Consider the following 13,466-nt stretch of genomic DNA (forward strand, 5'->3'; position numbering starts at 1 on the left):
TGTGTCTCCAGAGTGCCCAGTCCCTAACCACCATGGTACTAGGCCTGCCAGGCTCATGAATGGCTTCAACAGGATAGCAGCAGACAGGGTGAGAAGCTGGGTTCTAAGTCCCCACACACTCACCATTGGGAGACCACAAGCAGTTAGAGTTGAGGGAGATATGTATTGGGAGAGGAGAGAGGCCTGAGGCAAAACAGTCTTTTGGGACTAGCTTGTGAGGGACCTTGATTATTCTTTAGGAAGGGCTGCTGTTGGCTCGGCGTGATGGCTCACGCCTGTAATCCCAGCACTTTGGGAGGCCGAGGCGGGTGGATCACCTGAGGTCAGGAGTTTGAGAGCAGCCTGGCCAACATGGTGAAACTCCATCTCTACTAAAAATACAAAAATTAGCTGGGCGTGGTGGCGGGCGCCTGTAGTCCCAGCTACTTGGGAGGCTGAGGCAGGAGAATCACTTGAACTCAGGAGGTGGAGGTTGCAGTGAGTCAGTATGGTGCCATTGCACTCCAGCCTGGGCGACAGAGCAAGACTCCGTCTCAAGAAAAAAAAAAAAAAAAAAGGGCTGCTGTTACCTCAAGGGCAGTAAGGAGCCATGGAGGCTTCTAGGCAGGGAAGAGAGAATCTCAGATTTGGGCTTAGGGAGATCCTCTTGGCTCCCAGGTGGAGAGTACATAAGAGTGAGGTGGGGCCTGATTGCTGAGGGAGGAGCTGTGGCAGAGACAGGGTGGGCAAGGATGGGGTGGACTAGTTGGGGCTGGAGTTGTGGCAGACAGGCCCAGGGCATGTGGATGGGTGGTGAGGAGAACCTCTGAAATGACTTCCAGAACCCGCAGGTCCCACAGATGACAGGCATGGAGACTTTGGTCTGGAGTAGCATCTAAGGGACAGTGTATCCTCACCCTGATGCGCCCCCCTGCCCCCAGAACTTTCCCACGCGGACCCCAGGTTCCAAGAACCATTTACAAAGACTCTGGCCAAGTGTGGGGGTCAGAGACGTCTGCTTCTGAGCCCTTTCCTGAATTTCTCCTGGCAGTCTCTAAATGACTCCTTCCTCCTGTCTGATGTTTTGTTTTGCTTTGTTTCCTGATAGGCTGCAGACCCCAGATACAGGCAGATCACATTAGGTGCAGAATAACTATTTGCTGGATGAATGAAAGAAACGAGGCTGGCGCTGCCTGTAATCCCAGCACTTTGGGAGGCTGAGGCAGGCAGATTACCTGAAGTCAGGAGTTTGAGACCAGCCTGGCCAACATGGTGAAACCCTGTCTCTACTAAAAATACAAAAATTAGCCAGGTGTGGTGGCAGACTCCTGTAATCTCAGCTACTCAGGAGGCTGAGGCAGGAGAATTGCTTGAACCTGGGAGGCGGAGGTTGTAGCAGGCCGAGATCGCACCACTGTACTCCAACCTGGGCAACAGAGCTAGACTCCATCTCAAAAAAAAGAAAAAGAAAAAGAAAAAGAAAAGAAATGAACTAAATGATGTCTCACTCATCCCTCTGATGCTTTCCCACGAGTGAGTGTCCCTCTCCCTGTCACTGATGGTTCCCAGGAGGGCTCCCATCCCAGCGGCACTCACCAGTGCTCTGAGAATAAAGAAAAAACTCCTTATATGCTCTGCCACCCCCACCATCAGTGTCTCACCTGGCTGCCCACTGAGATCACCTGGGGAGCCTCTTTCTGGTTACTTTTTTAGTGATTATGCAGTAAAAATAATTTTTTCCCTTTGGTGTACAGTTCAATGAATTTTAGCATGTGTATAGATTCCTTTAAACACCGCCCTCATTTGTAATCAGGATAAGAACAGTTCCATCACTCCCAAAACTTTTTTACAGTTCTACCCTCACCCCATCTCTAACCCTGACAACCACTGATCTCTTTGCATTGCCGTAGTTTAGTCTTTTTGAGAATGTCAGGTGTATGGAATCACACAGTGCGGAGGCTAAAGCAACTCCATTTTTTTTCTTTAAGAGACAGTGTTTCCTCCTGCCTCAGCCTCCTGAGTAGTTGAGACTACAGGCACATGCCACCATGCCTGGCTAATTTTTAAATTTTTGTAGAGACGAGGTCTCCCTATGTTGCCCAGGCTGGTCTTTTACTCCTGACCCCAAGAGGCGATCCTCCTGCCTCAGCCTCCCAAAGTGTTGGGGTTACAGGCGTGAGCCACCACGCCCCACCAGCAGCCCCATTTTGGATGCTAATCCATCTTTCTGATTACCCCCAGTTCTGGGAAGGCCTCTAAGATATCCAGTTCATCTACTGATCCCTGTGTAAGAGCAGGTACTTACTGGAATCCTGCCCTCAGGTCAAAACAATCTTGATGTTATTTTGCTTTTCAATTGTCCTCCACATCCCCTCTGAAGCAGATATGCCCTTTCCTGCTGCTCTACAAGCCCTGCGCCTCAGGGGTAATGATAGGGACCTACCATCTGATCTTGCTACCATGAGAGGGTTCTTGGATCTCCTGCTTTTAAAGACTTCAGGGCGAGCCCACAGTGCAAAGCAAAAGCAAGTTTATTAAGAAAGTTTATTAAGAAAGGCAGTGGCTCACGCCTGTAATTCCAGCACTTTGGGAGGCCGAAGCGGGCGGATCACCTGAGGTCAGGAGCTCGAGACCAGCCTGCCCAACATGGTGAAACCCCGTCTCTACTAAAAATACAAAAAAGTAGCCGGGCGTGGTGGCGGGTGCCTGTAATCCCAGCTACTCGGGAGGCTGAGGCAGGAGAATTGCTTGAACCTGGGAGGTGGAGGTTGCAGTGAGCCGAGATCACACCACAGCACTCCAGCCTGGGCGACAAGAGCGAAACTCTGTCTCAACAAAAAAAAAAAAGAAAAGAAAAAAAGAAAGTAAAGGAATAGGCCAGGCGCGGTGGCTCACGCCTGTAATCCCAACACTTTGGGAGGCTGAGGTAGGTGGATCACGAGGTCAGGAGTTCGAGACCAGCCTGGCTAACATGGGGAAACCGTCTCTACTAAAAATACAAAAATTAGCAGGGTGTGGTGGCGGGCGCCTGTAATCCCAGCTACTCGGGAGGCTGAGGCAGGAGAATTGCTTGAACCTGGGAGGTGGAGGTTGCAGTGAGCCGAGATCACACCACAGCACTCCAGCCTGGGCGACAAGAGCGAAACTCTGTCTCAAAAAAAAAAAAAAAAAAAAAAAAAAAAAAAAAGAAAAGAAAAAAAGAAAGTAAAGGAATAGGCCAGGCGCGGTGGCTCACGCCTGTAATCCCAACACTTTGGGAGGCTGAGGTGGGTGGATCACGAGGTCAGGAGTTCGAGACCAGCCTGGCTAACATGGGGAAACCGTCTCTACTAAAAATACAAAAATTAGCAGGGTGTGGTGGCGGGCGCCTGTAATCCCAGCTACTTGGGAGGCTGAGGCAGGAGAATTGCCTGAACCTGGGAGGCGGAGGTTGCAGTGAGCCGAGATCACACCACTGCACTCCAGCCTAGGTGACAGAGCAAGACTCCGTCTCAAAAAAAGAAAGTAAAGGAATAAAAGTGGCTACTCCATAGACAGAGCAGCCCTCGAGGGCTGCTGATTGCCCATTTTTATAGTTATTTCTTGATGATATGCTAAACAAGGGGTGGATTATTCATGCCTCCCCTTTCTAGACCATATAGGGTAACTTCCTGACGTTGCCATGGCATTTGTAAATGGTCATGGCACTGATGTGTAGCAGTGAGGACGACCAGAGGTCACTCTCATGGCCATCTTGGTTTTGGTGGGTTTTAGCCGGCTTCTTTACTGCGACCTGTTTTATCAGCAAAGTCTTTATGACCTGTATCTTGTGCCTACCTCCCATCTCATCCTGTAACTTGGAATGCCTTAACCACTGGGAATGCAGCCCAGTAGGTCTCAGCCTCATTTTACCCAGCCCCTATTCAAGATGGAGTGGCTCTGATTCAAACGCCTCTGACAGGCTCACCACCACTTGAGACACAGACATGGCTTCTGTTTGTAAGTCCCCATTAAATGTTTCTTCTCGACAAACAGAATTTGTCAGCCTCTTTCTCAGGCCCCTCAGCTTCCTCAGACTTTTAGGGGCAGGCTTGCATAGACCTGCCCACTGCAGAACACAGCATGTAATCTTTGCGACCCTCAGCACAATGTCTCTGAGATTTGTAAGTTGTCGCAGGTATCAATATCATGTTTGTTCTTTTATTTTTTTATTTTTTTTTTATTTTTTGAGATGGAGTCTCGCTCTGTCACCCAGGCTGGAGTGCAGTGGCGCGATCTCGGCTCACTGAAAGCTCCACCTCCCAGGTTCACGCCATTCTCCTGCCTCAGCCTCCAAGTAGCTGGGACTACAGGCGCCCGCCACCACGCCCGGCTACTTTTGTGCATTTTTAGTAGAGATGGGGTTTCACCGTGTTAGCCAGGATGGTCTCGATCTCCTGACCTCATAATCCGCCCGCCTAGGCCTCCCAAAGTGCTGGGATTACAGACGTGAGCCACCATGCCCAGCCTAGGGCCTCATCCCCAGAAATGTGATTACTGGGTAGGCATTGGGGTGTTGAAAGCTCCCCTGGTGGTTCAAATGCTCACCCAGGTGAAGAGGCGCGGCCCCTACAATCAGCCACCTTAGCCTCTCTAACTGGGGTCCTCCCTCCCTCTTTGGCTTTTCACTGTCCCTGGAACACACCCAGCTTCCTGCTGTTGCATTTCCGCTGTTCCTTTTCCCTGAAAACTCCACCCTTCCTTCTTTCCCTAATTAACTCCCACCCGCCCTCAGGTGTCAGGGTTTAAGACACCCTCTCAAGGAGGTCTGCCCTGAGCAGCCCCTCCCAGATGAGGGGGAGTTTTACCCTTTCACATTTTAACACAAGCCTTGTAGCTCTTGTCATGTTTATTCGTCTGTGAGTGAAGACTCAGTTTCTCTCTCCACACCCCTGCTAGACTGTGAACACCATGAGGTCGGGGGTGGGGTCACATTTGGTTTTGTCATTAATTTATCCCTACTGCTTAGCACAGGACTTATTTTTGTTGAATGGGTAACTAATTTAATAGATTTCTTTGGTATTTGCTGGACAAGGGACTTGTAGATTGCATCACATCAATTCAAGTAGATTCTGGATAAGACTCCTTTTGGTTTTTTTTTTGAGACAGGGTCTCACTCTGTCGCCCAGGCTGGAGTGCACAATGTCGGCTCACTGCAACCTCCGCCTCCCGCATTCAAACATTCTCCTGCCTCAGGCTCCCGAGTAGCTGTGATTATAGTCGCAGGCCATGAGGCACACGCCACCATACCCGACTAATTTTTGTGTTTTGTTGTTTTTTTTTTTTTAGTAGAGACGGGTGTTTCACATTGTTGGCCAAGCTGGTCTCAAACTCCTGACCTTGTGATCCGCTCGCCTCGGCCTCCCAAAGTGCTGGGATTACAGGTGTGAGCCACCGCACCCGGGCTCGAAGTTTTTTTTCTTTTTTTTTTTTATGAGACATAGTCTTGCTCTGTCACCAGGCTGGAATGCACGGCGCGATCTCGGCTCACTGCAACCTCCGCTTCCTGGGTTCAAGCGATTCTCCACCTCAGCCTCCCAAGTAGCTGGGACTACAGGGGCACACCGCCACACCCAGCTAATTTTTTGTATTTTTTTTAGTAGAGATGGGGTTTCACCATGTTGGCCAGGCTGGTCTGGAACTCCTGAGCTCAGGCAATCCTCCTGCCTCGGCCTCCCAAAGTGCTGGGATTACAGGCGTGGCCTGGAGGTTTTTGTTTTTAAAGCAGCTCTTAGAGCCAGGCCGGCAACCTTTAATATGCAAATACAGGACACCCAACTGGGTCCACCCAAACATGGCGATTCCCAAGGCCTTCTTGCTCTTGCCCCACATATTCCTGGCAACATGGCTGCCCCCACATATCCCCATGTGTGTAGAACATCATGGCGCCCTGTATTTGCATATTAAAAGACTAAGGTGGGAGGGCCAGCTTTTTCGTGGGCTACATGAATAACATGCCTAGTCAAACCAATCCCCTGAGCCCTATGCAAATCAGACACTGCCTCCTCCAGCATCTATATATACCTGGCTGGTTTCCACCCCACCTGGGGTCTCCTCTTTGGGCTTTGGAGCCCCCCATGCCTCTGCCTCTGTATGGGGGAGCTTCTTCCTTCTGCCTTCTCCCTTCTTTCTGGCCTATTAAACTCTCGGCTCCTTAAAACCACTCCACGTGTATCCGTGTCATTTTATCTAATTCAACTCCAGACGAAGAACCTGATATTCCTCCACTCATCGGAGCCGTATCAAAATGATCCAGCACAGAGAGACAAAGAGATGGATATACAAAGGGGTGCATACATCAGGTATTTAAGAAAGTCTCAAAAGTACAAATTAGGCCGGCATGGTGGCTCACACCTGTAATCCCAGCACTTTGGGAGGCCGAGGCGGCCGGATCACCTGAGGTCAGCAGTTTGAGACCAGCCTGGCCAACATGGTGAAACTCCACCTCTACTAAAAATACGAAAATTAGCCGGGCGTGATGGCGTGTGCCTGTAATCCCAACTACTCAGGAGGCTGAGGCAGGATAATCGCTTGAACCGGGGAGGTGGAGGTTGCAGTGAGCCGAGATGGCGGTATTGCACGCCAGCCTGGGCAACAGAGTGAGACTCCGTCTCAGAAAAAAAAAAAAAAAAGTAGAAATTAGAGAGAATAGAAGAGAGGCAATCTTGGAAGAAATAATGGCTGAGAATTTTCCAGAACTGATGAAAAATACATATTCATAAAGAAGCAAAGATATCTTAAGCTAGATAAAACAAAAGAGGCCAGGTGTGGTGGCTCACACCTGTAATCCCAACACTTTGGGAGGCTGAGGCAGGCAGATCACGAGGTCAGGAGTTCGAGACCAGCCTGACCAATATGGTGAAAACCTGCCTCTACTAAAAGTACAAAAATTAGTTGGGCATGGTGGCACGTGCCGGTAATCCCAGCTACTCGGGAGGCGGAGGCAGGAGAATCACTTGAACCCAGGAGGCGGAGATTGCAGTGAGCTGAGATCGCCCATTGCACTCCAGCCTGGACGACAGAGCGACACTCCATCTCAAAACAAACAAACAAACAAACACTAAAGAAATCCATGCCTAAACACATCATACTGAAATGGCAGAACACTGAAGATACTGAGGTCTATTATTTATCTTTTCATCCTCCAGAGTGTAGCCTGGACTAGATGCTCCACCAATTCAATTGCATCAAGAGGGTGGGTATCCCAAGATGAGACTACAGACAAATTAAAGGCAAGGAGGTAGAAACAAATATGGCTATAGGAAGGAAAAGCATTTTTCTCACCTATCTGAAGCACACAACCTGGATTGGGGGAAAGTGAAGTTGAAAATGAGAGTGTGGGAGAGGGAGAGACTAGGTGGAGAGAATTTTTGTTTTGTTTTGTTTTGTTTTGTTTTTTTTAGAGACAGGGTCCTGTTCTGTCACCCAGGCTGGAGTACAGCGGTGTGATCGATCATAACTCTCATAGCTCACTGCAGCCTTGAACTACTGGGCTCAAGGGATCCTCCTGCCTTAGTCTCCCGAGTAGCTGGGACTACAGGAGTGTGGCACCACAGCTGGGTAATTTTTGTATTTTTTGTAGAGGTGGGTTCTCTCTGTGTTGCCTGGGCTGGTCTGGAACTCCTGGTCTCAAGTGGTCCTCCCGTCTCAGCCTCCCAAAGTGCTTGGATTACAGACATGAGCCACCCACACCTGGTCACTGGGGAATCCTGAGTGCCCTGCAAAACAGAACACAATGGGCTGCTCAACAGTAGCCATGGAAGGTTCTGGAATAAAGTTCCCAGCCGGTCCTTCTGTGAGTGATCGTCCATTTTGTGGTAAGAGGCAAAGGGGCTCTAACACCAGCACAGAGGCAGAGCCATAGGTGGGAGAGTCCCTCTTATTCTCTCTGGTTGGGTCACCAGGTGACCCCATACCAATCACTGGGATTGAAGAATAAGGTATTCCGGCCAGCTCCAGTGCTCCAGTGCTGTGCCTGTTTCTGGAGCCTCAAGAGTGCTCAACCAATGCACAAAACCTACCTGGGGCGTGGTGACTCATGCCTGCAGTCCCAGCACTTTGGGAGGCCGAGGAGGGTGGATCACCTGAGGTCAGGAGTTTGAGACCAGCCTGGCCAATATGGCGAAACCCCTTCTCTACTAAAAATACAAAAACTAGCTGGGGGTGGTGGCAGGCACCTGTAATCCCAGCTACTCGGGAGGCTGAGGCATAAGTCACTTGAACCTGGGAGGTGGAGGTTGCAGTGAGCCAAGATCGCATAACTGCACTCCAGCAGCAACACAGGTGCACTCTGTCTCTAAATAAATAATTAAAAACAAAATGAAACAAAAAACTGGACTCACGCGTGACTCTGATGGTTCCAGGAGGTGATACATATACAGAACATAGAATGTGAGCTGGCATGTGTTAGGAGCTCATAAATGCTGTCTGTCACTGCTGCTGCAGCTACTCAATGGCTTCCTGTCACCCACAGGATAAAGCACAAACCCATAAGATGAGCTTTGTGGTTTATCTTTGGCCATCCCACTAGCCTTAATTCCTACCACTCCCTGACTTGGGGGTTATTCTCCAGCAACAATTGTAGGGAAATCCCTTCCCACACTGTGCTCCTGGAGTCTTCTTTGCCTCCACCCCCTGCACAGCTACTTATCCCTTAATACTGGAGTTTGGTGACAGCTTAGGAGCAGAGGACAGTCCAGCCAGTTTTAATCTCCAGCACAGATCTCTCCCCTGAGCTCTGGAACCCATTGTATACACACACACACACACACACACACACACACACACACACACACACACACACACACACACACACACACACACACACACACACACACACACACACACACACACACACACACACACACACACACACACACACACACACGCTCATTCAGAATCCCCTCATGGATTGGTTCTTCTCAACGGGACACTACCGCACCCTGGTGGGAGCTTGGGAAATTTACATAATTGTTTTTGGCTGCCGCATTGATTGGAGGGCGTTACAGGCGTCCAGAGGTAGGGACCAGGAATGCTGGACGCTGAAATCTGCATTTGGAACAGTTTGTAAATGTCTTTATAGGCACTTCTGTGGGTAAAAAAAGTTTATAGTTATCTGAAATTATTAATATAACACATATACCATACACACAAAATTTTGGTATGGTTTAAAATATATTGACATTTTCTGAAATGAAACTATGATGTAAATTTATTTTTATTTATTTATTTTTTTTGGAGACAGAATCGCACTCTGTTGCTCCGGCTGGAGTGCAGTGGTGCCATCTCAACTCACTAGAACCTCCGCCTCCCGGGTTCAAGTGATTCTCCTGCCTCAGCCTCCTGAGTAGCTGGGTTTACAGGCCTGTGCCACCATGCCCAGCTAATTTTTTGTATTTTTAATAGAGAGGGGGTTTCACCATGCTGGCCAGGCTGGTCTCGAATTCCTGACCTCAAGTGATCCTCCCGCCTTGGCCTCCCAAAGTACTGGGATTACAGGCGTGAGCCACTGTACCCAGCTTCTAATGTAAAGAAAGTGAAGATTGTGTACTTTTTTGTTCAGAATGGTACCAATGGTTATACATCATATCAGAAAAATCACAATTCCAACCTCAATGCCACCTATGAGATGTAATGTAAAATTCTGAATGAAGTATAGCACACATAAAGAAATGTGCCCATATCATGTGTTCAGTATGAATTTTCAGAGAGTGACCAGAAAGTAAATTTGACGCAAGTGACACTTGAATAACTAACACCCAAGTCAAGAAAACAACTTCGTAATCCCAGCACTTTGGGAGTCCAAGGCAGGAAGATTGCTTGGGCCCAACCTGGACAACATAGTGAAACTCTGTCTCTACAAGGAAAAAAAATTAGCCATATGTGGTGGTGCACACTTGTAGTCCCAGCTACACAGGAGGCTGAGGTGGGAGGATCGCTTGAGCCCAAGAGTTGGAGGCTGCAGTGAGTCATCATCACACCACTGCACTCCAGCCTGGGAGACAGAGCAAGACACCATATCAAAAAAAAAGAAAAGAAAACAACATTATGAGCATTCTCACCTCAAGCCTTCCTGGTGCCAGTTTCAATCACCATCCCCCTCTCTCCCAAAGGTAACCAGACTCTTTGTTTGTTTGTTTGTTGAGACAGGGTCTGGCTCTGTTGCCCAGGCTGGAGTGCAGTGGTGTGATTATGGCTCACTGCAGCCTTGAATTCCTGGGCTCAAGCAATCCTCTCACCTCAGCCTCCTGAGTATTTGAAGTTACAGTTGCACACCACCATGTCCAGCTAATTTTTGTATTATTTTGTAGAAACAGGGTTTCACCATTTTACCCAGGCTGGTCTCAAACTCCTGGTCTCAAGCAATCTACACATCTTGGCCTCCCAAAGTGCTGGGATTACAGGCATGAGCCCCGGCTCAGGTTATGCACTTTTATAGTCAGTAGTATTAGTAACATATGGTTGCATCCTTGTCAGTAATTTTTTTTTTTTTTTTGAGACAGAGTCTCGCTCTGTCGCCCAGGCTGGAGTGCAGTGGCACGGTCTCGGCTCACTGCAGCCTCCGCCTCCTGGGTTCAAGCCTCCCGAGTAGCTGGGATTACAGGCATGCGCCACCACGCCCAGCTAATTTTTATATTTTTAGTAGAGATGGGGTTTCGCCATGTTGGTCAGGCTGGTCTCGAACTCCTGACCTGAGGTGATCTTCCCACCTCTGCCTCCTAAGGTGCTGGGATTACAGGTATGAGCCACCACACCTGGCCCCTTCTCAGTATTTTATATCAGGGGGCTCCTGTGTCAGTTTGTCCCATGACTGGTAGCATTAACTTTGATCATCTGGTGAAGGTGACATCTGTCAGGTTTATCCACTGTGAAATTACTATTTTTCCCTAAGTAACTAATGTAATACATGCTTTTTAGGCTCTACTTATTTGAGTTTCTGCCCCTTGCAAATTATTTATTTCCTCCTCAGTTAACTAAAAACTTCATTCAAACTGGTTTAAGAGTGAAGGACATTTAGGCCGGGCACGGTGGCTCACGCCTGTAATCCCAGCCCTTTGGGAGGCCAAGGTGGGTGGATCACAAGGTCAGGAGATCGAGACCATCCTGGCTAATACGGTGAAACCCCGTCTCTACTAAAAATACAAAAAATTAGCCGGGCGAGGTGGCGGGCGCCTGTAGTCCCAGCTACGTGGGAGGCTGAGGCAGGAGAATGGCGTGAACCCCGGGGGGCGGAGCCTGCAGTGAGCCGAGATCGAGCCACTGCACTCCAGCCTGGGTGACAGCGAGACTCCATCTCAAAAAAAAAAAAAAAAAGAGTGAAGGACATTTATGGTTGCAACTAACTGAAAATGACATTCAGACTGACCTAAGTGGGGAGGGAAATTGGTAGTCCAGAAGTAGCCCTGACTTCAGGTGTGGCTGGATCCAGTGGCTTGGTACAACTAGGCATTTGTCTTGTTCATCAATATCTGTATAGATTAAGGGGGACTAGATCCGGGGAAGGCAGAGGCAATAGATGTCCGCTACACTGAATCAGAAAAAGGAGAGGAGGAAGTAGGAAGTGCATGAAGAGACCCAGCCACAGCCTGGGGTTACTTTGGAGAGCTTCTTCCAAGTGGTTCATGGTGCTGAGCAACCCAGGACCTGGCTTAGCAGCATATTCCTTGGCCACAGTGATTAGTTCCAGGACAGGCATAAGACTCAGCCTAGGCTGATGAAAGACAGCCCCAGAGCTTTCCAGAACTATTGGCATAAAGAGGCACTCTTGCTGCTGAGCTCATGGGATACCAGTCTAGAACTACAAGTGGTCTTCTCTGTTTCCCAAATAAAGAGTCTACCCGAGAATGAAGCTAGACCTTGCATGGCTATGTTTCAATACTAGATCTGGCAGTATCTGAAGCCAGTGCTACCCCCTGCAATTGTCAGCTGCAAGAGCCAACAAATTTCCTTTCCTGCTTAAGCCAATGTAGAATAGAATGTTCTAGGTTTTGCAGGGAATGGTGGCTCACGCCTGTAATCCCAGCACTTTGTGAGACTGAGGCGGGCAGATCACTTGAGGTCAGGGATTCAAGACCAGCCTGGCCAACATGGCAAAACCCCATCTCTACTAAAAATACAAAAATTAATTGGGCGTGGTGGTGCACGCCTGTAATCCCAGCTACACGGGAGGCTGAGGCAAGAGAATCTCTTGAAACAGGAGGCAGAGGATGCAGTGAGCCAAAATAATGCCACTGCACTCCAACCTGGACTACAGAGTGAGATTCTGTCTCAAAAAAATAAAGTAAAAAAGAATAAAAATACAAAAATCATCTGGGTGTGGTGGCGCACACCTGTAGTCCCATCTACTTGGGAGGCTGAGGTTCAAAAATTGCTTGAACCCAGGAGGCAGAGGTTGCAGTGAGCCAAGATCATGCCACTGAACACTCCAGCCTAGGTGACAGAGATAAACTGCGTCTCAAAAAAAAAAAAAGGCTGGGCACAGTGGCTCACACCTGTAATCCCAGCACTTTGGGAGGCTGAGGAGGGCGGATCACAAGGTCAGGAGTTCGAGACCAGCCTGACCAACATGGTGAAACCCCGTCTCTACTAAAAATACAAGAAGTTAGCCAGGCGTAGTGGTGGGTGCCTGTAGTCCCAGCTACTCGGGAGGCTGGGGCAGGAAAATCACTTGAAACAAGGAGACAGAGGATGCAGTGAGCCAAGATGGTACCACTGTACTCCCAGCCTGGGCAACCAAGTGAGACTCTGTCTCAAAAAAATAAAAATAGGCCGGGCGCAGTGGCTCATGCCTGTAATCCCAGCACTTTGGAAGGCCGAGGTGGGCGGATCACTTGAGGTCAGGAGTTCGAAACCAGCCTGGCCAACATGGTGAAACCCCGTCTCTATTAAAATATACAAAAATTAGCCAGGCGTGATGGCAGGCAACTTAATCCCAGCTACTTGGGAGGCAGAGGCAAGAGAACCGTTTCAACCTGGGAGGTGGAGGTTGCAGTGAGCAGAGTTCGAACCATTGCACTCAAACCTGGGGGATAACAGCGAGACTTCTCTCGAAATAATAATAATAATAATAATAATAATAAATAAAAACAAAAATAAAAAATAAAAATTAAAAAAGAATGTTGTAGGTTTTTTTCTTTGAAAAGGAAAAATATACAATTACGTGTTGTTGGCTGTGGATTTATTTGAAACAAAAAAATATATACAATTAGAAAAATTCTACTGTTAGGAATGAAGTCACCTTTTAATTAGAGGGAAATCATTTAGATCTTAATGTGTTTATGTATTCCAGTGCTGTGGTGTAAAAACTTATTTTAGTCTGTGCTGATAAAAAATATCATTGTTATCCAACAATTGGGGTGTATTTATAAAAAAGAAAACAAAAGAAAAATAAATATATTGACAAACTTGTGAACTAGAAAGTTTTGATAATATGGTTAATCAAGTAGAAGTGGTGGTCTGAAGAAAGTCTG

Source organism: Pongo abelii, chromosome 20 (assembly GCF_028885655.2).
Source record: "Pongo abelii isolate AG06213 chromosome 20, NHGRI_mPonAbe1-v2.0_pri, whole genome shotgun sequence".
NCBI lineage: Eukaryota > Metazoa > Chordata > Mammalia > Primates > Hominidae > Pongo > Pongo abelii.